The following is a 23,877-nucleotide window of genomic DNA, read 5'->3' on the forward strand; positions in this document are numbered from 1 at the left end:
ATTGTGCCCCTGCATAACAACAGACGCAAAGTCACATGAAAAGGGTTCCATGATCCCTTTCCGACTCGCACAGCTACTGGGATGTGCCCGGCTACAATGTCAATGTCGCAGCAGATAATGATAGCCCATCAATCCAGACAAAAATCAATCGTAAGCTGAGTCTATCTTCTCGGACTCTTTTCAGCTACAAATGTATCTGTGAGTGCGTGACAATATATGTTCACTTATGTTTTGGTCAAATAACCATGAGCTGCTTGACATTACTGCAATTTCGATTCTTGCTTTGCTAAATGATTTCACCCATTGCTCGAAACAGGACGACTTTCACGTTTACACGGAACACGAAACACACCGGACTACAGGGAAAATGCACAAAGCTGAGCAGGCCGTGTTCCACATCATACCGTGCAGCATTTATTCAGTCACTGTTTCTGTTTTGCAGAATAAGGGTCCCAAAGAAAGTTCTCTACCCTAAAACCGGAAGTCGCATTACATTCCGAGAACGACAGATCACATTGTGAGGATGCTCTGACCTCGGATCCACTTCGAGATGACACTTTCCGTGCCTTTTACCTTAACCGTGCAATTCGCTGCAGAGATGTTCACTGCTGGACATGAGCCACATGGATACCAACTGAGTCGGAAACCTGTGCGGGAATCGACGAGAAGCGACTCAATACATTTTGCTAACTTCCATGGTGCTTATTAGAAATGGAGTTTTTGTTCACCTCAATCTAAAAGGCAGTTTCTGAACATAGTAACAGAACTCAAAAGGTAATTACCTCACCCCACCCCCACTCCGGAAGAGGTGCTAATTGCCCTTGATCGCTTTTTGTTCTCGATGTGATGAGCTCTCACGCCTGAGTCACATTCACGTCTCTGTTTGCTGAGTGAATCACAAAGAAGGAGCTTCACCAGAGCTGCAATTGCCACACTTCTCCACTCGCCCTCCCCGTGAACATTTTCCTGCTCGTCAGTGATTTAAAGAAAATTAAATGGATGCGATGTCATTCTGTAGCCTCTCTGTCGATTCCTCCGTTTCAGTTCCAACATGGCTTAGATCTCGGGGCGCACCTTAATACGAGCGACGCTATGACAGCACAGGTCCGGAGGTTCCTCTGAGAGTGTATGTTTTTTTCGTTGCTGTTGCTGATTGAATGAGCCACTAACGTGCGAACTGCTCCAAAACATGATTCAGGACCTCCGGTGCCAACTCTCGCGCGTTGAATAACGACAGACAGCTTCCAAATGAAGCCTTTCAGAGACGACTTTGGGGTACGTTTGACAGACAGACAAGTTCAGGAATTCGTGGTGCGCTGTGACACCAGCGCATCAGCTTCTTCCCTGTCTTTGAACCGGGCCGCCTGCGCAAGGAATGCAAATGCGGTACTGCTTTTCGTGGAAGGATCAGAACGCGGCAACTACACTCTCAAACAGAATGGCATATGATCAGAACCAGGTTGGAGAAAAACTTTATAATGCTTTGCACAATAATTAAAGGGAGTTGCCTTATATTTCACTACGAGAGCAGATTCGTTCAAGCAAATTCGAAGACAGGTTTGCAGAGAGGAGAGCAAGCAAGAAAGCTCCGTTCTTGCGCATGTGAATAGCTGCAGTTGAAGGACAAAGCAGCTTCTGCGCTGTTTCTGCCCAGTTTCGAACTGGGGACCTTTCGCGTGTTAGGCGAACGTGATAACCACTACACTACAGAAACCAGCCGAGGCGATCACACTGCAGCTCAGTGGCATCCAGCACTGAAAGTTGAATAATTCTACGTTTCACCTTTCTGTTTCCAATAGCTTGTTATTGTCCAGCGTAACATGATCTTACGGAAGGGTTGTAAACTGAGTATTTATGTGTTTTACCCAAGTTGGGGTGAGTTGAAAAATCGAGAGCATAGGTTTAAGGTGAGTGGGCTGAAATTGACAAAGGACCTGAGGCACATTTCCCACACAGAAGGTTGTGCGTGTTTGGAATGAGCTCCCAGAGGAAGTGGAGGAGGCTATTACACTCAGAAAATTGCAAAGGTAATCGGATGAGTTTCTGGATAGGATGGGTTTAGCGGGATTGGGGCCAAATGCTGGGGAACGGGACTTGTTCAATTTTGGCTATACGGTGAGCATGGACGAGATACACCGAAGTATCTGTTACCACGCGGTGTACCCCAATACCGTCGTGTTGCTTACACCGGTTTTAAAGGATTCCTTTTTAGCGGAGCTTGCCGTCACAGTCTGTGGCACAATCGTTTAGACTGTTCGACTGCTCACGGGAAAGGTAGTATTGTGAAACACTGCAGAAACGAACGACTTCCTTCCTTTTGCTCCGACTGACCATACTCCACGAATTTTTCCCAGACCCTCAGTTGAGGATTTTTGCTGCTGGAAGTTACCTCAGAAACCCTGTTAGCCCGTAATGTACTGAGCGAATCGCAAAACAGTAAGCATTTAACACGGAACACAAACAAAACTGGCATGCCGAATGCATTTTCAGACACAGAGATGCATGAATGCTAAATGTGAGACAGTCCGAGGGCATGAGTCATAAAGTAATCTCACAACTAACAACAGGGCAATTCCAAACTACTCTTTCAAACATACTGCAGCCTTAGTGCACCAACACTTCCCAGACAATGCTGAAAAGAGAGAAAGAAAAAACATAATAAGAACGGGCCATAAAAAGTGAATTTCACCAATCACAGTCTCGATTAGATTGCCTTTCCCTTCCGATGTCTCCAGGACGGAAATAAAGGAAATGGGAGAAATTCAATAAAATGTGACATCGAAATTCATTGGATCGATTTTTCCATTGGCCAGAAAACCAAATAACGACGAGTCGAGTCACCACATTACGAGTTAACAGGGTTTCTGAGGTAACTTCCAGCAGCAAAAATCCTCAACTGAGGGTCTGGGAAAATTTCACAGAGTATGGTCAGTGGGAGCAAAGGTAAGGAAGTCGTTCGTTTCTACCGTGTTTCATCACAACAGCGATGAAATAACAGTCTGCATTCGGTTCCAGTAAACGCACAAATTGCCTGGAACAGCAGAGCTGTTTGCGATTATCCGCGTGGCATGATCCCACACCACAGTTAGTTCCCCGGGAAGCAAACCCATTTTACTTTTGTTTTCAACATCAAGACAGTGGGGACCGAAACAGCATTTTAACAAACTGCAGCATCGGAGTGCAACAGCAGAAATGGCAGTGGCGGGATTCGAACCCGCGCCCCTCTCAAGACTGGAACCTGGATCCAGCGCCATAGACCGCTCGGCCACACTACCATCCCGCCGCAAGGCCCGTTTCCTTGCATTTCTAATTGTGCCCCTGCATAACAACAGACGCAAAGTCACATGAAAAGGGTTCCATGATCCCTCTCCGACTCGCACAGCTGCTGGGATGTGCCCGGCTACAATGTCAATGTCGCAGCAGATAATGATAGCCCATCAATCCAGACAAAAATCAATCGTAAGCTGAGTCTATCTTCTCGGACTCTTTTCAGCTACAAATGTATCTGTGAGTGCGTGACAATATATGTTCGCTTATGTTTTGGTCAAATAACCATGAGCTGCTTGACATTACTGCAATTTCGATTCTTGCTTTGCTAAATGATTTCACCCATTGCTCGAAACAGGACGACTTTCACGTTTACACGGAACACGAAACACACCGGACTACAGGGAAAATGCACAAAGCTGAGCAGGCCGTGTTCCACATCATACCGTGCAGCATTTATTCAGTCACTGTTTCTGTTTTGCAGAATAAGGGTCCCAAAGAAAGTTCTCTACCCTAAAACCGGAAGTCGCATTACATTCCGAGAACGACAGATCACATTGTGAGGATGCTCTGACCTCGGATCCACTTCGAGATGACACTTTCCGTGCCTTTTACCTTAACCGTGCAATTCGCTGCAGAGATGTTCACTGCTGGACATGAGCCACATGGATACCAACTGAGTCGGAAACCTGTGCGGGAATCGACGAGAAGCGACTCAATACATTTTGCTAACTTCCATGGTGCTTATTAGAAATGGAGTTTTTGTTCACCTCAATCTAAAAGGCAGTTTCTGAACATAGTAACAGAACTCAAAAGGTAATTACCTCACCCCACCCCCACTCCGGAAGAGGTGCTAATTGCCCTTGATCGCTTTTTGTTCTCGATGTGATGAGCTCTCACGCCTGAGTCACATTCACGTCTCTGTTTGCTGAGTGAATCACAAAGAAGGAGCTTCACCAGAGCTGCAATTGCCACACTTCTCCACTCGCCCTCCCCGTGAACATTTTCCTGCTCGTCAGTGATTTAAAGAAAATTAAATGGATGCGATGTCATTCTGTAGCCTCTCTGTCGATTCCTCCGTTTCAGTTCCAACATGGCTTAGATCTCGGGGCGCACCTTAATACGAGCGACGCTATGACAGCACAGGTCCGGAGGTTCCTCTGAGAGTGTATGTTTTTTTCGTTGCTGTTGCTGATTGAATGAGCCACTAACGTGCGAACTGCTCCAAAACATGATTCAGGACCTCCGGTGCCAACTCTCGCGCGTTGAATAACGACAGACAGCTTCCAAATGAAGCCTTTCAGAGACGACTTTGGGGTACGTTTGACAGACAGACAAGTTCAGGAATTCGTGGTGCGCTGTGACACCAGCGCATCAGCTTCTTCCCTGTCTTTGAACCGGGCCGCCTGCGCAAGGAATGCAAATGCGGTACTGCTTTTCGTGGAAGGATCAGAACGCGGCAACTACACTCTCAAACAGAATGGCATATGATCAGAACCAGGTTGGAGAAAAACTTTATAATGCTTTGCACAATAATTAAAGGGAGTTGCCTTATATTTCACTACGAGAGCAGATTCGTTCAAGCAAATTCGAAGGCAGGTTTGCAGAGAGGAGAGCAAGCAAGGAAGCTCCGTTCTTGCGCATGTGAATAGCTGCAGTTGAAGGACAAAGCAGCTTCTGCGCTGTTTCTGCCCAGTTTCGAACTGGGGACCTTTCGCGTGTTAGGCGAACGTGATAACCACTACACTACAGAAACCAGCCGAGGCGATCACACTGCAGCTCAGTGGCATCCAGCACTGAAAGTTGAATAATTCTACGTTTCACCTTTCTGTTTCCAATAGCTTGTTATTGTCCAGCGTAACATGATCTTACGGAAGGGTTGTAAACTGAGTATTTATGTGTTTTACCCAAGTTGGGGTGAGTTGAAAAATCGAGAGCATAGGTTTAAGGTGAGTGGGCTGAAATTGACAAAGGACCTGAGGCACATTTCCCACACAGAAGGTTGTGCGTGTTTGGAATGAGCTCCCAGAGGAAGTGGAGGAGGCTATTACACTCAGAAAATTGCAAAGGTAATCGGATGAGTTTCTGGATAGGATGGGTTTAGCGGGATTGGGGCCAAATGCTGGGGAACGGGACTTGTTCAATTTTGGCTATACGGTGAGCATGGACGAGATACACCGAAGTATCTGTTACCACGCGGTGTACCCCAATACCGTCGTGTTGCTTACACCGGTTTTAAAGGATTCCTTTTTAGCGGAGCTTGCCGTCACAGTCTGTGGCACAATCGTTTAGACTGTTCGACTGCTCACGGGAAAGGTAGTATTGTGAAACACTGCAGAAACGAACGACTTCCTTCCTTTTGCTCCGACTGACCATACTCCACGAATTTTTCCCAGACCCTCAGTTGAGGATTTTTGCTGCTGGAAGTTACCTCAGAAACCCTGTTAGCCCGTAATGTACTGAGCGAATCGCAAAACAGTAAGCATTTAACACGGAACACAAACAAAACTGGCATGCCGAATGCATTTTCAGACACAGAGATGCATGAATGCTAAATGTGAGACAGTCCGAGGGCATGAGTCATAAAGTAATCTCACAACTAACAACAGGGCAATTCCAAACTACTCTTTCAAACATACTGCAGCCTTAGTGCACCAACACTTCCCAGACAATGCTGAAAAGAGAGAAAGAAAAAACATAATAAGAACGGGCCATAAAAAGTGAATTTCACCAATCACAGTCTCGATTAGATTGCCTTTCCCTTCCGATGTCTCCAGGACGGAAATAAAGGAAATGGGAGAAATTCAATAAAATGTGACATCGAAATTCATTGGATCGATTTTTCCATTGGCCAGAAAACCAAATAACGACGAGTCGAGTCACCACATTACGAGTTAACAGGGTTTCTGAGGTAACTTCCAGCAGCAAAAATCCTCAACTGAGGGTCTGGGAAAATTTCACAGAGTATGGTCAGTGGGAGCAAAGGTAAGGAAGTCGTTCGTTTCTACCGTGTTTCATCACAACAGCGATGAAATAACAGTCTGCATTCGGTTCCAGTAAACGCACAAATTGCCTGGAACAGCAGAGCTGTTTGCGATTATCCGCGTGGCATGATCCCACACCACAGTTAGTTCCCCGGGAAGCAAACCCATTTTACTTTTGTTTTCAACATCAAGACAGTGGGGACCGAAACAGCATTTTAACAAACTGCAGCATCGGAGTGCAACAGCAGAAATGGCAGTGGCGGGATTCGAACCCGCGCCCTTCTCAAGACTGGAACCTGGATCCAGCGCCATAGACCGCTCGGCCACACTACCAGCCCGCCACACTACCATCCCGCCGCAAGGCCAGTTTGCTTGCATTTCTAATTGTGCCCCTGCATAACAACAGACGCAAAGTCACATGAAAAGGGTTCCATGATCCCTCTCCGACTCGCACAGCTGCTGGGATGTGCCCGGCTACAATGTCAATGTCGCAGCAGATAATGATAGCCCATCAATCCAGACAAAAATCAATCGTAAGCTGAGTCTATCTTCTCGGACTCTTTTCAGCTACAAATGTATCTGTGAGTGCGTGACAATATATGTTCACTTATGTTTTGGTCAAATAACCATGAGCTGCTTGACATTACTGCAATTTCGATTCTTGCTTTGCTAAATGATTTCACCCATTGCTCGAAACAGGACGACTTTCACGTTTACACGGAACACGAAACACACCGGACTACAGGGAAAATGCACAAAGCTGAGCAGGCCGTGTTCCACATCATACCGTGCAGCATTTATTCAGTCACTGTTTCTGTTTTGCAGAATAAGGGTCCCAAAGAAAGTTCTCTACCCTAAAACCGGAAGTCGCATTACATTCCGAGAACGACAGATCACATTGTGAGGATGCTCTGACCTCGGATCCACTTCGAGATGACACTTTCCGTGCCTTTTACCTTAACCGTGCAATTCGCTGCAGAGATGTTCACTGCTGGACATGAGCCACATGGATACCAACTGAGTCGGAAACCTGTGCGGGAATCGACGAGAAGCGACTCAATACATTTTGCTAACTTCCATGGTGCTTATTAGAAATGGAGTTTTTGTTCACCTCAATCTAAAAGGCAGTTTCTGAACATAGTAACAGAACTCAAAAGGTAATTACCTCACCCCACCCCCACTCCGGAAGAGGTGCTAATTGCCCTTGATCGCTTTTTGTTCTCGATGTGATGAGCTCTCACGCCTGAGTCACATTCACGTCTCTGTTTGCTGAGTGAATCACAAAGAAGGAGCTTCACCAGAGCTGCAATTGCCACACTTCTCCACTCGCCCTCCCCGTGAACATTTTCCTGCTCGTCAGTGATTTAAAGAAAATTAAATGGATGCGATGTCATTCTGTAGCCTCTCTGTCGATTCCTCCGTTTCAGTTCCAACATGGCTTAGATCTCGGGGCGCACCTTAATACGAGCGACGCTATGACAGCACAGGTCCGGAGGTTCCTCTGAGAGTGTATGTTTTTTTCGTTGCTGTTGCTGATTGAATGAGCCACTAACGTGCGAACTGCTCCAAAACATGATTCAGGACCTCCGGTGCCAACTCTCGCGCGTTGAATAACGACAGACAGCTTCCAAATGAAGCCTTTCAGAGACGACTTTGGGGTACGTTTGACAGACAGACAAGTTCAGGAATTCGTGGTGCGCTGTGACACCAGCGCATCAGCTTCTTCCCTGTCTTTGAACCGGGCCGCCTGCGCAAGGAATGCAAATGCGGTACTGCTTTTCGTGGAAGGATCAGAACGCGGCAACTACACTCTCAAACAGAATGGCATATGATCAGAACCAGGTTGGAGAAAAACTTTATAATGCTTTGCACAATAATTAAAGGGAGTTGCCTTATATTTCACTACGAGAGCAGATTCGTTCAAGCAAATTCGAAGACAGGTTTGCAGAGAGGAGAGCAAGCAAGAAAGCTCCGTTCTTGCGCATGTGAATAGCTGCAGTTGAAGGACAAAGCAGCTTCTGCGCTGTTTCTGCCCAGTTTCGAACTGGGGACCTTTCGCGTGTTAGGCGAACGTGATAACCACTACACTACAGAAACCAGCCGAGGCGATCACACTGCAGCTCAGTGGCATCCAGCACTGAAAGTTGAATAATTCTACGTTTCACCTTTCTGTTTCCAATAGCTTGTTATTGTCCAGCGTAACATGATCTTACGGAAGGGTTGTAAACTGAGTATTTATGTGTTTTACCCAAGTTGGGGTGAGTTGAAAAATCGAGAGCATAGGTTTAAGGTGAGTGGGCTGAAATTGACAAAGGACCTGAGGCACATTTCCCACACAGAAGGTTGTGCGTGTTTGGAATGAGCTCCCAGAGGAAGTGGAGGAGGCTATTACACTCAGAAAATTGCAAAGGTAATCGGATGAGTTTCTGGATAGGATGGGTTTAGCGGGATTGGGGCCAAATGCTGGGGAACGGGACTTGTTCAATTTTGGCTATACGGTGAGCATGGACGAGATACACCGAAGTATCTGTTACCACGCGGTGTACCCCAATACCGTCGTGTTGCTTACACCGGTTTTAAAGGATTCCTTTTTAGCGGAGCTTGCCGTCACAGTCTGTGGCACAATCGTTTAGACTGTTCGACTGCTCACGGGAAAGGTAGTATTGTGAAACACTGCAGAAACGAACGACTTCCTTCCTTTTGCTCCGACTGACCATACTCCACGAATTTTTCCCAGACCCTCAGTTGAGGATTTTTGCTGCTGGAAGTTACCTCAGAAACCCTGTTAGCCCGTAATGTACTGAGCGAATCGCAAAACAGTAAGCATTTAACACGGAACACAAACAAAACTGGCATGCCGAATGCATTTTCAGACACAGAGATGCATGAATGCTAAATGTGAGACAGTCCGAGGGCATGAGTCATAAAGTAATCTCACAACTAACAACAGGGCAATTCCAAACTACTCTTTCAAACATACTGCAGCCTTAGTGCACCAACACTTCCCAGACAATGCTGAAAAGAGAGAAAGAAAAAACATAATAAGAACGGGCCATAAAAAGTGAATTTCACCAATCACAGTCTCGATTAGATTGCCTTTCCCTTCCGATGTCTCCAGGACGGAAATAAAGGAAATGGGAGAAATTCAATAAAATGTGACATCGAAATTCATTGGATCGATTTTTCCATTGGCCAGAAAACCAAATAACGACGAGTCGAGTCACCACATTACGAGTTAACAGGGTTTCTGAGGTAACTTCCAGCAGCAAAAATCCTCAACTGAGGGTCTGGGAAAATTTCACAGAGTATGGTCAGTGGGAGCAAAGGTAAGGAAGTCGTTCGTTTCTACCGTGTTTCATCACAACAGCGATGAAATAACAGTCTGCATTCGGTTCCAGTAAACGCACAAATTGCCTGGAACAGCAGAGCTGTTTGCGATTATCCGCGTGGCATGATCCCACACCACAGTTAGTTCCCCGGGAAGCAAACCCATTTTACTTTTGTTTTCAACATCAAGACAGTGGGGACCGAAACAGCATTTTAACAAACTGCAGCATCGGAGTGCAACAGCAGAAATGGCAGTGGCGGGATTCGAACCCGCGCCCTTCTCAAGACTGGAACCTGGATCCAGCGCCATAGACCGCTCGGCCACACTACCAGCCCGCCACACTACCATCCCGCCGCAAGGCCAGTTTGCTTGCATTTCTAATTGTGCCCCTGCATAACAACAGACGCAAAGTCACATGAAAAGGGTTCCATGATCCCTTTCCGACTCGCACAGCTACTGGGATGTGCCCGGCTACAATGTCAATGTCGCAGCAGATAATGATAGCCCATCAATCCAGACAAAAATCAATCGTAAGCTGAGTCTATCTTCTCGGACTCTTTTCAGCTACAAATGTATCTGTGAGTGCGTGACAATATATGTTCACTTATGTTTTGGTCAAATAACCATGAGCTGCTTGACATTACTGCAATTTCGATTCTTGCTTTGCTAAATGATTTCACCCATTGCTCGAAACAGGACGACTTTCACGTTTACACGGAACACGAAACACACCGGACTACAGGGAAAATGCACAAAGCTGAGCAGGCCGTGTTCCACATCATACCGTGCAGCATTTATTCAGTCACTGTTTCTGTTTTGCAGAATAAGGGTCCCAAAGAAAGTTCTCTACCCTAAAACCGGAAGTCGCATTACATTCCGAGAACGACAGATCACATTGTGAGGATGCTCTGACCTCGGATCCACTTCGAGATGACACTTTCCGTGCCTTTTACCTTAACCGTGCAATTCGCTGCAGAGATGTTCACTGCTGGACATGAGCCACATGGATACCAACTGAGTCGGAAACCTGTGCGGGAATCGACGAGAAGCGACTCAATACATTTTGCTAACTTCCATGGTGCTTATTAGAAATGGAGTTTTTGTTCACCTCAATCTAAAAGGCAGTTTCTGAACATAGTAACAGAACTCAAAAGGTAATTACCTCACCCCACCCCCACTCCGGAAGAGGTGCTAATTGCCCTTGATCGCTTTTTGTTCTCGATGTGATGAGCTCTCACGCCTGAGTCACATTCACGTCTCTGTTTGCTGAGTGAATCACAAAGAAGGAGCTTCACCAGAGCTGCAATTGCCACACTTCTCCACTCGCCCTCCCCGTGAACATTTTCCTGCTCGTCAGTGATTTAAAGAAAATTAAATGGATGCGATGTCATTCTGTAGCCTCTCTGTCGATTCCTCCGTTTCAGTTCCAACATGGCTTAGATCTCGGGGCGCACCTTAATACGAGCGACGCTATGACAGCACAGGTCCGGAGGTTCCTCTGAGAGTGTATGTTTTTTTCGTTGCTGTTGCTGATTGAATGAGCCACTAACGTGCGAACTGCTCCAAAACATGATTCAGGACCTCCGGTGCCAACTCTCGCGCGTTGAATAACGACAGACAGCTTCCAAATGAAGCCTTTCAGAGACGACTTTGGGGTACGTTTGACAGACAGACAAGTTCAGGAATTCGTGGTGCGCTGTGACACCAGCGCATCAGCTTCTTCCCTGTCTTTGAACCGGGCCGCCTGCGCAAGGAATGCAAATGCGGTACTGCTTTTCGTGGAAGGATCAGAACGCGGCAACTACACTCTCAAACAGAATGGCATATGATCAGAACCAGGTTGGAGAAAAACTTTATAATGCTTTGCACAATAATTAAAGGGAGTTGCCTTATATTTCACTACGAGAGCAGATTCGTTCAAGCAAATTCGAAGACAGGTTTGCAGAGAGGAGAGCAAGCAAGAAAGCTCCGTTCTTGCGCATGTGAATAGCTGCAGTTGAAGGACAAAGCAGCTTCTGCGCTGTTTCTGCCCAGTTTCGAACTGGGGACCTTTCGCGTGTTAGGCGAACGTGATAACCACTACACTACAGAAACCAGCCGAGGCGATCACACTGCAGCTCAGTGGCATCCAGCACTGAAAGTTGAATAATTCTACGTTTCACCTTTCTGTTTCCAATAGCTTGTTATTGTCCAGCGTAACATGATCTTACGGAAGGGTTGTAAACTGAGTATTTATGTGTTTTACCCAAGTTGGGGTGAGTTGAAAAATCGAGAGCATAGGTTTAAGGTGAGTGGGCTGAAATTGACAAAGGACCTGAGGCACATTTCCCACACAGAAGGTTGTGCGTGTTTGGAATGAGCTCCCAGAGGAAGTGGAGGAGGCTATTACACTCAGAAAATTGCAAAGGTAATCGGATGAGTTTCTGGATAGGATGGGTTTAGCGGGATTGGGGCCAAATGCTGGGGAACGGGACTTGTTCAATTTTGGCTATACGGTGAGCATGGACGAGATACACCGAAGTATCTGTTACCACGCGGTGTACCCCAATACCGTCGTGTTGCTTACACCGGTTTTAAAGGATTCCTTTTTAGCGGAGCTTGCCGTCACAGTCTGTGGCACAATCGTTTAGACTGTTCGACTGCTCACGGGAAAGGTAGTATTGTGAAACACTGCAGAAACGAACGACTTCCTTCCTTTTGCTCCGACTGACCATACTCCACGAATTTTTCCCAGACCCTCAGTTGAGGATTTTTGCTGCTGGAAGTTACCTCAGAAACCCTGTTAGCCCGTAATGTACTGAGCGAATCGCAAAACAGTAAGCATTTAACACGGAACACAAACAAAACTGGCATGCCGAATGCATTTTCAGACACAGAGATGCATGAATGCTAAATGTGAGACAGTCCGAGGGCATGAGTCATAAAGTAATCTCACAACTAACAACAGGGCAATTCCAAACTACTCTTTCAAACATACTGCAGCCTTAGTGCACCAACACTTCCCAGACAATGCTGAAAAGAGAGAAAGAAAAAACATAATAAGAACGGGCCATAAAAAGTGAATTTCACCAATCACAGTCTCGATTAGATTGCCTTTCCCTTCCGATGTCTCCAGGACGGAAATAAAGGAAATGGGAGAAATTCAATAAAATGTGACATCGAAATTCATTGGATCGATTTTTCCATTGGCCAGAAAACCAAATAACGACGAGTCGAGTCACCACATTACGAGTTAACAGGGTTTCTGAGGTAACTTCCAGCAGCAAAAATCCTCAACTGAGGGTCTGGGAAAATTTCACAGAGTATGGTCAGTGGGAGCAAAGGTAAGGAAGTCGTTCGTTTCTACCGTGTTTCATCACAACAGCGATGAAATAACAGTCTGCATTCGGTTCCAGTAAACGCACAAATTGCCTGGAACAGCAGAGCTGTTTGCGATTATCCGCGTGGCATGATCCCACACCACAGTTAGTTCCCCGGGAAGCAAACCCATTTTACTTTTGTTTTCAACATCAAGACAGTGGGGACCGAAACAGCATTTTAACAAACTGCAGCATCGGAGTGCAACAGCAGAAATGGCAGTGGCGGGATTCGAACCCGCGCCCTTCTCAAGACTGGAACCTGGATCCAGCGCCATAGACCGCTCGGCCACACTACCAGCCCGCCACACTACCATCCCGCCGCAAGGCCAGTTTGCTTGCATTTCTAATTGTGCCCCTGCATAACAACAGACGCAAAGTCACATGAAAAGGGTTCCATGATCCCTCTCCGACTCGCACAGCTGCTGGGATGTGCCCGGCTACAATGTCAATGTCGCAGCAGATAATGATAGCCCATCAATCCAGACAAAAATCAATCGTAAGCTGAGTCTATCTTCTCGGACTCTTTTCAGCTACAAATGTATCTGTGAGTGCGTGACAATATATGTTCACTTATGTTTTGGTCAAATAACCATGAGCTGCTTGACATTACTGCAATTTCGATTCTTGCTTTGCTAAATGATTTCACCCATTGCTCGAAACAGGACGACTTTCACGTTTACACGGAACACGAAACACACCGGACTACAGGGAAAATGCACAAAGCTGAGCAGGCCGTGTTCCACATCATACCGTGCAGCATTTATTCAGTCACTGTTTCTGTTTTGCAGAATAAGGGTCCCAAAGAAAGTTCTCTACCCTAAAACCGGAAGTCGCATTACATTCCGAGAACGACAGATCACATTGTGAGGATGCTCTGACCTCGGATCCACTTCGAGATGACACTTTCCGTGCCTTTTACCTTAACCGTGCAATTCGCTGCAGAGATGTTCACTGCTGGACATGAGCCACATGGATACCAACTGAGTCGGAAACCTGTGCGGGAATCGACGAGAAGCGACTCAATACATTTTGCTAACTTCCATGGTGCTTATTAGAAATGGAGTTTTTGTTCACCTCAATCTAAAAGGCAGTTTCTGAACATAGTAACAGAACTCAAAAGGTAATTACCTCACCCCACCCCCACTCCGGAAGAGGTGCTAATTGCCCTTGATCGCTTTTTGTTCTCGATGTGATGAGCTCTCACGCCTGAGTCACATTCACGTCTCTGTTTGCTGAGTGAATCACAAAGAAGGAGCTTCACCAGAGCTGCAATTGCCACACTTCTCCACTCGCCCTCCCCGTGAACATTTTCCTGCTCGTCAGTGATTTAAAGAAAATTAAATGGATGCGATGTCATTCTGTAGCCTCTCTGTCGATTCCTCCGTTTCAGTTCCAACATGGCTTAGATCTCGGGGCGCACCTTAATACGAGCGACGCTATGACAGCACAGGTCCGGAGGTTCCTCTGAGAGTGTATGTTTTTTTCGTTGCTGTTGCTGATTGAATGAGCCACTAACGTGCGAACTGCTCCAAAACATGATTCAGGACCTCCGGTGCCAACTCTCGCGCGTTGAATAACGACAGACAGCTTCCAAATGAAGCCTTTCAGAGACGACTTTGGGGTACGTTTGACAGACAGACAAGTTCAGGAATTCGTGGTGCGCTGTGACACCAGCGCATCAGCTTCTTCCCTGTCTTTGAACCGGGCCGCCTGCGCAAGGAATGCAAATGCGGTACTGCTTTTCGTGGAAGGATCAGAACGCGGCAACTACACTCTCAAACAGAATGGCATATGATCAGAACCAGGTTGGAGAAAAACTTTATAATGCTTTGCACAATAATTAAAGGGAGTTGCCTTATATTTCACTACGAGAGCAGATTCGTTCAAGCAAATTCGAAGACAGGTTTGCAGAGAGGAGAGCAAGCAAGAAAGCTCCGTTCTTGCGCATGTGAATAGCTGCAGTTGAAGGACAAAGCAGCTTCTGCGCTGTTTCTGCCCAGTTTCGAACTGGGGACCTTTCGCGTGTTAGGCGAACGTGATAACCACTACACTACAGAAACCAGCCGAGGCGATCACACTGCAGCTCAGTGGCATCCAGCACTGAAAGTTGAATAATTCTACGTTTCACCTTTCTGTTTCCAATAGCTTGTTATTGTCCAGCGTAACATGATCTTACGGAAGGGTTGTAAACTGAGTATTTATGTGTTTTACCCAAGTTGGGGTGAGTTGAAAAATCGAGAGCATAGGTTTAAGGTGAGTGGGCTGAAATTGACAAAGGACCTGAGGCACATTTCCCACACAGAAGGTTGTGCGTGTTTGGAATGAGCTCCCAGAGGAAGTGGAGGAGGCTATTACACTCAGAAAATTGCAAAGGTAATCGGATGAGTTTCTGGATAGGATGGGTTTAGCGGGATTGGGGCCAAATGCTGGGGAACGGGACTTGTTCAATTTTGGCTATACGGTGAGCATGGACGAGATACACCGAAGTATCTGTTACCACGCGGTGTACCCCAATACCGTCGTGTTGCTTACACCGGTTTTAAAGGATTCCTTTTTAGCGGAGCTTGCCGTCACAGTCTGTGGCACAATCGTTTAGACTGTTCGACTGCTCACGGGAAAGGTAGTATTGTGAAACACTGCAGAAACGAACGACTTCCTTCCTTTTGCTCCGACTGACCATACTCCACGAATTTTTCCCAGACCCTCAGTTGAGGATTTTTGCTGCTGGAAGTTACCTCAGAAACCCTGTTAGCCCGTAATGTACTGAGCGAATCGCAAAACAGTAAGCATTTAACACGGAACACAAACAAAACTGGCATGCCGAATGCATTTTCAGACACAGAGATGCATGAATGCTAAATGTGAGACAGTCCGAGGGCATGAGTCATAAAGTAATCTCACAACTAACAACAGGGCAATTCCAAACTACTCTTTCAAACATACTGCAGCCTTAGTGCACCAACACTTCCCAGACAATGCTGAAAAGAGAGAAAGAAAAAACATAATAAGAACGGGCCATAAAAAGTGAATTTCACCAATCACAGTCTCGATTAGATTGCCTTTCCCTTCCGATGTCTCCAGGACGGAAATAAAGGAAATGGGAGAAATTCAATAAAATGTGACATCGAAATTCATTGGATCGATTTTTCCATTGGCCAGAAAACCAAATAACGACGAGTCGAGTCACCACATTACGAGTTAACAGGGTTTCTGAGGTAACTTCCAGCAGCAAAAATCCTCAACTGAGGGTCTGGGAAAATTTCACAGAGTATGGTCAGTGGGAGCAAAGGTAAGGAAGTCGTTCGTTTCTACCGTGTTTCATCACAACAGCGATGAAATAACAGTCTGCATTCGGTTCCAGTAAACGCACAAATTGCCTGGAACAGCAGAGCTGTTTGCGATTATCCGCGTGGCATGATCCCACACCACAGTTAGTTCCCCGGGAAGCAAACCCATTTTACTTTTGTTTTCAACATCAAGACAGTGGGGACCGAAACAGCATTTTAACAAACTGCAGCATCGGAGTGCAACAGCAGAAATGGCAGTGGCGGGATTCGAACCCGCGCCCCTCTCAAGACTGGAACCTGGATCGAGCGCCATAGACCGCTCGGCCACACTACCAGCCCGCCCCACTACCATCCCGCCGCAAGGCCAGTTTGCTTGCATTTCTAATTGTGCCCCTGCATAACAACAGACGCAAAGTCACATGAAAAGGGTTCCATGATCCCTCTCCGACTCGCACAGCTGCTGGGATGTGCCCGGCTACAATGTCAATGTCGCAGCAGATAATGATAGCCCATCAATCCAGACAAAAATCAATCGTAAGCTGAGTCTATCTTCTCGGACTCTTTTCAGCTACAAATGTATCTGTGAGTGCGTGACAATATATGTTCACTTATGTTTTGGTCAAATAACCATGAGCTGCTTGACATTACTGCAATTTCGATTCTTGCTTTGCTAAATGATTTCACCCATTGCTCGAAACAGGACGACTTTCACGTTTACACGGAACACGAAACACACCGGACTACAGGGAAAATGCACAAAGCTGAGCAGGCCGTGTTCCACATCATACCGTGCAGCATTTATTCAGTCACTGTTTCTGTTTTGCAGAATAAGGGTCCCAAAGAAAGTTCTCTACCCTAAAACCGGAAGTCGCATTACATTCCGAGAACGACAGATCACATTGTGAGGATGCTCTGACCTCGGATCCACTTCGAGATGACACTTTCCGTGCCTTTTACCTTAACCGTGCAATTCGCTGCAGAGATGTTCACTGCTGGACATGAGCCACATGGATACCAACTGAGTCGGAAACCTGTGCGGGAATCGACGAGAAGCGACTCAATACATTTTGCTAACTTCCATGGTGCTTATTAGAAATGGAGTTTTTGTTCACCTCAATCTAAAAGGCAGTTTCTGAACATAGTAACAGAACTCAAAAGGTAATTACCTCACCCCACCCCCACTCCGGAAGAGGTGCTAATTGCCCTTGATCGCTTTTTGTTCTCGATGTGATGAGCTCTCACGCCTGAGTCACATTCACGTCTCTGTTTGCTGAGTGAATCACAAAGAAGGAGCTTCACCAGAGCTGCAATTGCCACACTTCTCCACTCGCCCTCCCCGTGAACATTTTCCTGCTCGTCAGTGATTTAAAGAAAATTAAATGGATGCGATGTCATTCTGTAGCCTCTCTGTCGATTCCTCCGTTTCAGTTCCAACATGGCTTAGATCTCGGGGCGCACCTTAATACGAGCGACGCTATGACAGCACAGGTCCGGAGGTTCCTCTGAGAGTGTATGTTTTTTTCGTTGCTGTTGCTGATTGAATGAGCCACTAACGTGCGAACTGCTCCAAAACATGATTCAGGACCTCCGGTGCCAACTCTCGCGCGTTGAATAACGACAGACAGCTTCCAAATGAAGCCTTTCAGAGACGACTTTGGGGTACGTTTGACAGACAGACAAGTTCAGGAATTCGTGGTGCGCTGTGACACCAGCGCATCAGCTTCTTCCCTGTCTTTGAACCGGGCCGCCTGCGCAAGGAATGCAAATGCGGTACTGCTTTTCGTGGAAGGATCAGAACGCGGCAACTACACTCTCAAACAGAATGGCATATGATCAGAACCAGGTTGGAGAAAAACTTTATAATGCTTTGCACAATAATTAAAGGGAGTTGCCTTATATTTCACTACGAGAGCAGATTCGTTCAAGCAAATTCGAAGACAGGTTTGCAGAGAGGAGAGCAAGCAAGAAAGCTCCGTTCTTGCGCATGTGAATAGCTGCAGTTGAAGGAAAAAGCAGCTTCTGCGCTGTTTCTGCCCAGTTTCGAACTGGGGACCTTTCGCGTGTTAGGCGAACGTGATAACCACTACACTACAGAAACCAGCCGAGGCGATCACACTGCAGCTCAGTGGCATCCAGCACTGAAAGTTGAATAATTCTACGTTTCACCTTTCTGTTTCCAATAGCTTGTTATTGTCCAGCGTAACATGATCTTACGGAAGGGTTGTAAACTGAGTATTTATGTGTTTTACCCAAGTTGGGGTGAGTTGAAAAATCGAGAGCATAGGTTTAAGGTGAGTGGGCTGAAATTGACAAAGGACCTGAGGCACATTTCCCACACAGAAGGTTGTGCGTGTTTGGAATGAGCTCCCAGAGGAAGTGGAGGAGGCTATTACACTCAGAAAATTGCAAAGGTAATCGGATGAGTTTCTGGATAGGATGGGTTTAGCGGGATTGGGGCCAAATGCTGGGGAACGGGACTTGTTCAATTTTGGCTATACGGTGAGCATGGACGAGATACACCGAAGTATCTGTTACCACGCGGTGTACCCCAATACCGTCGTGTTGCTTACACCGGTTTTAAAGGATTCCTTTTTAGCGGAGCTTGCCGTCACAGTCTGTGGCACAATCGTTTAGACTGTTCGACTGCTCACGGGAAAGGTAGTATTGTGAAACACTGCAGAAACGAACGACTTCCTTCCTTTTGCTCCGACTGACCATACTCCACGAATTTTTCCCAGACCCTCAGTTGAGGATTTTTGCTGCTGGAAGTTACCTCAGAAACCCTGTTAGCCCGTAATGTACTGAGCGAATCGCAAAACAGTAAGCATTTAACACGGAACACAAACAAAACTGGCATGCCGAATGCATTTTCAGACACAGAGATGCATGAATGCTAAATGTGAGACAGTCCGAGGGCATGAGTCATAAAGTAATCTCACAACTAACAACAGGGCAATTCCAAACTACTCTTTCAAACATACTGCAGCCTTAGTGCACCAACACTTCCCAGACAATGCTGAAAAGAGAGAAAGAAAAAACATAATAAGAACGGGCCATAAAAAGTGAATTTCACCAATCACAGTCTCGATTAGATTGCCTTTCCCTTCCGATGTCTCCAGGACGGAAATAAAGGAAATGGGAGAAATTCAATAAAATGTGACATCGAAATTCATTGGATCGATTTTTCCATTGGCCAGAAAACCAAATAACGACGAGTCGAGTCACCACATTACGAGTTAACAGGGTTTCTGAGGTAACTTCCAGCAGCAAAAATCCTCAACTGAGGGTCTGGGAAAATTTCACAGAGTATGGTCAGTGGGAGCAAAGGTAAGGAAGTCGTTCGTTTCTACCGTGTTTCATCACAACAGCGATGAAATAACAGTCTGCATTCGGTTCCAGTAAACGCACAAATTGCCTGGAACAGCAGAGCTGTTTGCGATTATCCGCGTGGCATGATCCCACACCACAGTTAGTTCCCCGGGAAGCAAACCCATTTTACTTTTGTTTTCAACATCAAGACAGTGGGGACCGAAACAGCATTTTAACAAACTGCAGCATCGGAGTGCAACAGCAGAAATGGCAGTGGCGGGATTCGAACCCGCGCCCCTCTCAAGACTGGAACCTGGATCCAGCGCCATAGACCGCTCGGCCACACTACCAGCCCGCCCCACTACCATCCCGCCGCAAGGCCAGTTTGCTTGCATTTCTAATTGTGCCCCTGCATAACAACAGACGCAAAGTCACATGAAAAGGGTTCCATGATCCCTCTCCGACTCGCACAGCTGCTGGGATGTGCCCGGCTACAATGTCAATGTCGCAGCAGATAATGATAGCCCATCAATCCAGACAAAAATCAATCGTAAGCTGAGTCTATCTTCTCGGACTCTTTTCAGCTACAAATGTATCTGTGAGTGCGTGACAATATATGTTCACTTATGTTTTGGTCAAATAACCATGAGCTGCTTGACATTACTGCAATTTCGATTCTTGCTTTGCTAAATGATTTCACCCATTGCTCGAAACAGGACGACTTTCACGTTTACACGGAACACGAAACACACCGGACTACAGGGAAAATGCACAAAGCTGAGCAGGCCGTGTTCCACATCATACCGTGCAGCATTTATTCAGTCACTGTTTCTGTTTTGCAGAATAAGGGTCCCAAAGAAAGTTCTCTACCCTAAAACCGGAAGTCGCATTACATTCCGAGAACGACAGATCACATTGTGAGGATGCTCTGACCTCGGATCCACTTCGAGATGACACTTTCCGTGCCTTTTACCTTAACCGTGCAATTCGCTGCAGAGATGTTCACTGCTGGACATGAGCCACATGGATACCAACTGAGTCGGAAACCTGTGCGGGAATCGACGAGAAGCGACTCAATACATTTTGCTAACTTCCATGGTGCTTATTAGAAATGGAGTTTTTGTTCACCTCAATCTAAAAGGCAGTTTCTGAACATAGTAACAGAACTCAAAAGGTAATTACCTCACCCCACCCCCACTCCGGAAGAGGTGCTAATTGCCCTTGATCGCTTTTTGTTCTCGATGTGATGAGCTCTCACGCCTGAGTCACATTCACGTCTCTGTTTGCTGAGTGAATCACAAAGAAGGAGCTTCACCAGAGCTGCAATTGCCACACTTCTCCACTCGCCCTCCCCGTGAACATTTTCCTGCTCGTCAGTGATTTAAAGAAAATTAAATGGATGCGATGTCATTCTGTAGCCTCTCTGTCGATTCCTCCGTTTCAGTTCCAACATGGCTTAGATCTCGGGGCGCACCTTAATACGAGCGACGCTATGACAGCACAGGTCCGGAGGTTCCTCTGAGAGTGTATGTTTTTTTCGTTGCTGTTGCTGATTGAATGAGCCACTAACGTGCGAACTGCTCCAAAACATGATTCAGGACCTCCGGTGCCAACTCTCGCGCGTTGAATAACGACAGACAGCTTCCAAATGAAGCCTTTCAGAGACGACTTTGGGGTACGTTTGACAGACAGACAAGTTCAGGAATTCGTGGTGCGCTGTGACACCAGCGCATCAGCTTCTTCCCTGTCTTTGAACCGGGCCGCCTGCGCAAGGAATGCAAATGCGGTACTGCTTTTCGTGGAAGGATCAGAACGCGGCAACTACACTCTCAAACAGAATGGCATATGATCAGAACCAGGTTGGAGAAAAACTTTATAATGCTTTGCACAATAATTAAAGGGAGTTGCCTTATATTTCACTACGAGAGCAGATTCGTTCAAGCAAATTCGAAGACAGGTTTGCAGAGAGGAGAGCAAGCAAGAAAGCTCCGTTCTTGCGCATGTGAATAGCTGCAGTTGAAGGACAAAGCAGCTTCTGCGCTGTTTCTGCCCAGTTTCGAACTGGGGACCTTTCGCGTGTTAGGCGAACGTGATAACCACTACACTACAGAAACCAGCCGAGGCGATCACACTGCAGCTCAGTGGCATCCAGCACTGAAAGTTGAATAATTCTACGTTTCACCTTTCTGTTTCCAATAGCTTGTTATTGTCCAGCGTAACATGATCTTACGGAAGGGTTGTAAACTGAGTATTTATGTGTTTTACCCAAGTTGGGGTGAGTTGAAAAATCGAGAGCATAGGTTTAAGGTGAGTGGGCTGAAATTGACAAAGGACCTGAGGCACATTTCCCACACAGAAGGTTGTGCGTGTTTGGAATGAGCTCCCAGAGGAAGTGGAGGAGGCTATTACACTCAGAAAATTGCAAAGGTAATCGGATGAGTTTCTGGATAGGATGGGTTTAGCGGGATTGGGGCCAAATGCTGGGGAACGGGACTTGTTCAATTTTGGCTATACGGTGAGCATGGACGAGATACACCGAAGTATCTGTTACCACGCGGTGTACCCCAATACCGTCGTGTTGCTTACACCGGTTTTAAAGGATTCCTTTTTAGCGGAGCTTGCCGTCACAGTCTGTGGCACAATCGTTTAGACTGTTCGACTGCTCACGGGAAAGGTAGTATTGTGAAACACTGCAGAAACGAACGACTTCCTTCCTTTTGCTCCGACTGACCATACTCCACGAATTTTTCCCAGACCCTCAGTTGAGGATTTTTGCTGCTGGAAGTTACCTCAGAAACCCTGTTAGCCCGTAATGTACTGAGCGAATCGCAAAACAGTAAGCATTTAACACGGAACACAAACAAAACTGGCATGCCGAATGCATTTTCAGACACAGAGATGCATGAATGCTAAATGTGAGACAGTCCGAGGGCATGAGTCATAAAGTAATCTCACAACTAACAACAGGGCAATTCCAAACTACTCTTTCAAACATACTGCAGCCTTAGTGCACCAACACTTCCCAGACAATGCTGAAAAGAGAGAAAGAAAAAACATAATAAGAACGGGCCATAAAAAGTGAATTTCACCAATCACAGTCTCGATTAGATTGCCTTTCCCTTCCGATGTCTCCAGGACGGAAATAAAGGAAATGGGAGAAATTCAATAAAATGTGACATCGAAATTCATTGGATCGATTTTCCCATTGGCCAGAAAACCAAATAACGACGAGTCGAGTCACCACATTACGAGTTAACAGGGTTTCTGAGGTAACTTCCAGCAGCAAAAATCCTCAACTGAGGGTCTGGGAAAATTTCACAGAGTATGGTCAGTGGGAGCAAAGGTAAGGAAGTCGTTCGTTTCTACCGTGTTTCATCACAACAGCGATGAAATAACAGTCTGCATTCGGTTCCAGTAAACGCACAAATTGCCTGGAACAGCAGAGCTGTTTGCGATTATCCGCGTGGCATGATCCCACACCACAGTTAGTTCCCCGGGAAGCAAACCCATTTTACTTTTGTTTTCAACATCAAGACAGTGGGGACCGAAACAGCATTTTAACAAACTGCAGCATCGGAGTGCAACAGCAGAAATGGCAGTGGCGGGATTCGAACCCGCGCCCTTCTCAAGACTGGAACCTGGATCCAGCGCCATAGACCGCTCGGCCACACTACCAGCCCGCCACACTACCATCCCGCCGCAAGGCCAGTTTGCTTGCATTTCTAATTGTGCCCCTGCATAACAACAGACGCAAAGTCACATGAAAAGGGTTCCATGATCCCTCTCCGACTCGCACAGCTGCTGGGATGTGCCCGGCTACAATGTCAATGTCGCAGCAGATAATGATAGCCCATCAATCCAGACAAAAATCAATCGTAAGCTGAGTCTATCTTCTCGGACTCTTTTCAGCTACAAATGTATCTGTGAGTGCGTGACAATATATGTTCACTTATGTTTTGGTCAAATAACCATGAGCTGCTTGACATTACTGCAATTTCGATTCTTGCTTTGCTAAATGATTTCACCCATTGCTCGAAACAGGACGACTTTCACGTTTACACGGAACACGAAACACACCGGACTACAGGGAAAATGCACAAAGCTGAGCAGGCCGTGTTCCACATCATACCGTGCAGCATTTATTCAGTCACTGTTTCTGTTTTGCAGAATAAGGGTCCCAAAGAAAGTTCTCTACCCTAAAACCGGAAGTCGCATTACATTCCGAGAACGACAGATCACATTGTGAGGATGCTCTGACCTCGGATCCACTTCGAGATGACACTTTCCGTGCCTTTTACCTTAACCGTGCAATTCGCTGCAGAGATGTTCACTGCTGGACATGA

General features: G+C 46.4%; 13 non-coding genes across 13 annotated transcripts; all 13 read right to left on the reverse strand.

Moving 5' to 3' along the window:
* Positions 1-1,641: 1,641 nt before the first annotated feature.
* Positions 1,642-1,714, reverse strand: trnav-aac (transfer RNA valine (anticodon AAC)). The gene has a single exon. It is a non-coding gene; the product is annotated as a tRNA-Val (tRNA).
* A 1,479-nt stretch (positions 1,715-3,193) lies between these two features.
* On the reverse strand, positions 3,194-3,275 carry trnal-cag (transfer RNA leucine (anticodon CAG)). The gene has a single exon. It is a non-coding gene; the product is annotated as a tRNA-Leu (tRNA).
* Positions 3,276-4,950: 1,675 nt separating this feature from the next.
* trnav-aac (transfer RNA valine (anticodon AAC)) lies at positions 4,951-5,023 on the reverse strand. The gene has a single exon. It is a non-coding gene; the product is annotated as a tRNA-Val (tRNA).
* Positions 5,024-6,502: 1,479 nt separating this feature from the next.
* Positions 6,503-6,584, reverse strand: trnal-cag (transfer RNA leucine (anticodon CAG)). The gene has a single exon. It is a non-coding gene; the product is annotated as a tRNA-Leu (tRNA).
* Positions 6,585-8,275: 1,691 nt separating this feature from the next.
* trnav-aac (transfer RNA valine (anticodon AAC)) lies at positions 8,276-8,348 on the reverse strand. The gene has a single exon. It is a non-coding gene; the product is annotated as a tRNA-Val (tRNA).
* A 1,479-nt stretch (positions 8,349-9,827) lies between these two features.
* On the reverse strand, positions 9,828-9,909 carry trnal-cag (transfer RNA leucine (anticodon CAG)). The gene has a single exon. It is a non-coding gene; the product is annotated as a tRNA-Leu (tRNA).
* Positions 9,910-11,600: 1,691 nt separating this feature from the next.
* trnav-aac (transfer RNA valine (anticodon AAC)) lies at positions 11,601-11,673 on the reverse strand. Its single transcript has one exon. It is a non-coding gene; the product is annotated as a tRNA-Val (tRNA).
* Positions 11,674-13,152: 1,479 nt separating this feature from the next.
* Positions 13,153-13,234, reverse strand: trnal-cag (transfer RNA leucine (anticodon CAG)). Its single transcript has one exon. It is a non-coding gene; the product is annotated as a tRNA-Leu (tRNA).
* Positions 13,235-14,925: 1,691 nt separating this feature from the next.
* Positions 14,926-14,998, reverse strand: trnav-aac (transfer RNA valine (anticodon AAC)). Its single transcript has one exon. It is a non-coding gene; the product is annotated as a tRNA-Val (tRNA).
* Positions 14,999-18,250: 3,252 nt separating this feature from the next.
* On the reverse strand, positions 18,251-18,323 carry trnav-aac (transfer RNA valine (anticodon AAC)). The gene has a single exon. It is a non-coding gene; the product is annotated as a tRNA-Val (tRNA).
* A 1,479-nt stretch (positions 18,324-19,802) lies between these two features.
* Positions 19,803-19,884, reverse strand: trnal-cag (transfer RNA leucine (anticodon CAG)). Its single transcript has one exon. It is a non-coding gene; the product is annotated as a tRNA-Leu (tRNA).
* A 1,691-nt stretch (positions 19,885-21,575) lies between these two features.
* On the reverse strand, positions 21,576-21,648 carry trnav-aac (transfer RNA valine (anticodon AAC)). The gene has a single exon. It is a non-coding gene; the product is annotated as a tRNA-Val (tRNA).
* Positions 21,649-23,127: 1,479 nt separating this feature from the next.
* Positions 23,128-23,209, reverse strand: trnal-cag (transfer RNA leucine (anticodon CAG)). Its single transcript has one exon. It is a non-coding gene; the product is annotated as a tRNA-Leu (tRNA).
* Between the last annotated feature and the right edge of the window lie 668 nt (positions 23,210-23,877).

The sequence above is a fragment of the Chiloscyllium punctatum genome, chromosome 16, assembly GCF_047496795.1.
Source record: "Chiloscyllium punctatum isolate Juve2018m chromosome 16, sChiPun1.3, whole genome shotgun sequence".
Classification (NCBI taxonomy): Eukaryota; Metazoa; Chordata; class Chondrichthyes; order Orectolobiformes; family Hemiscylliidae; genus Chiloscyllium; species Chiloscyllium punctatum.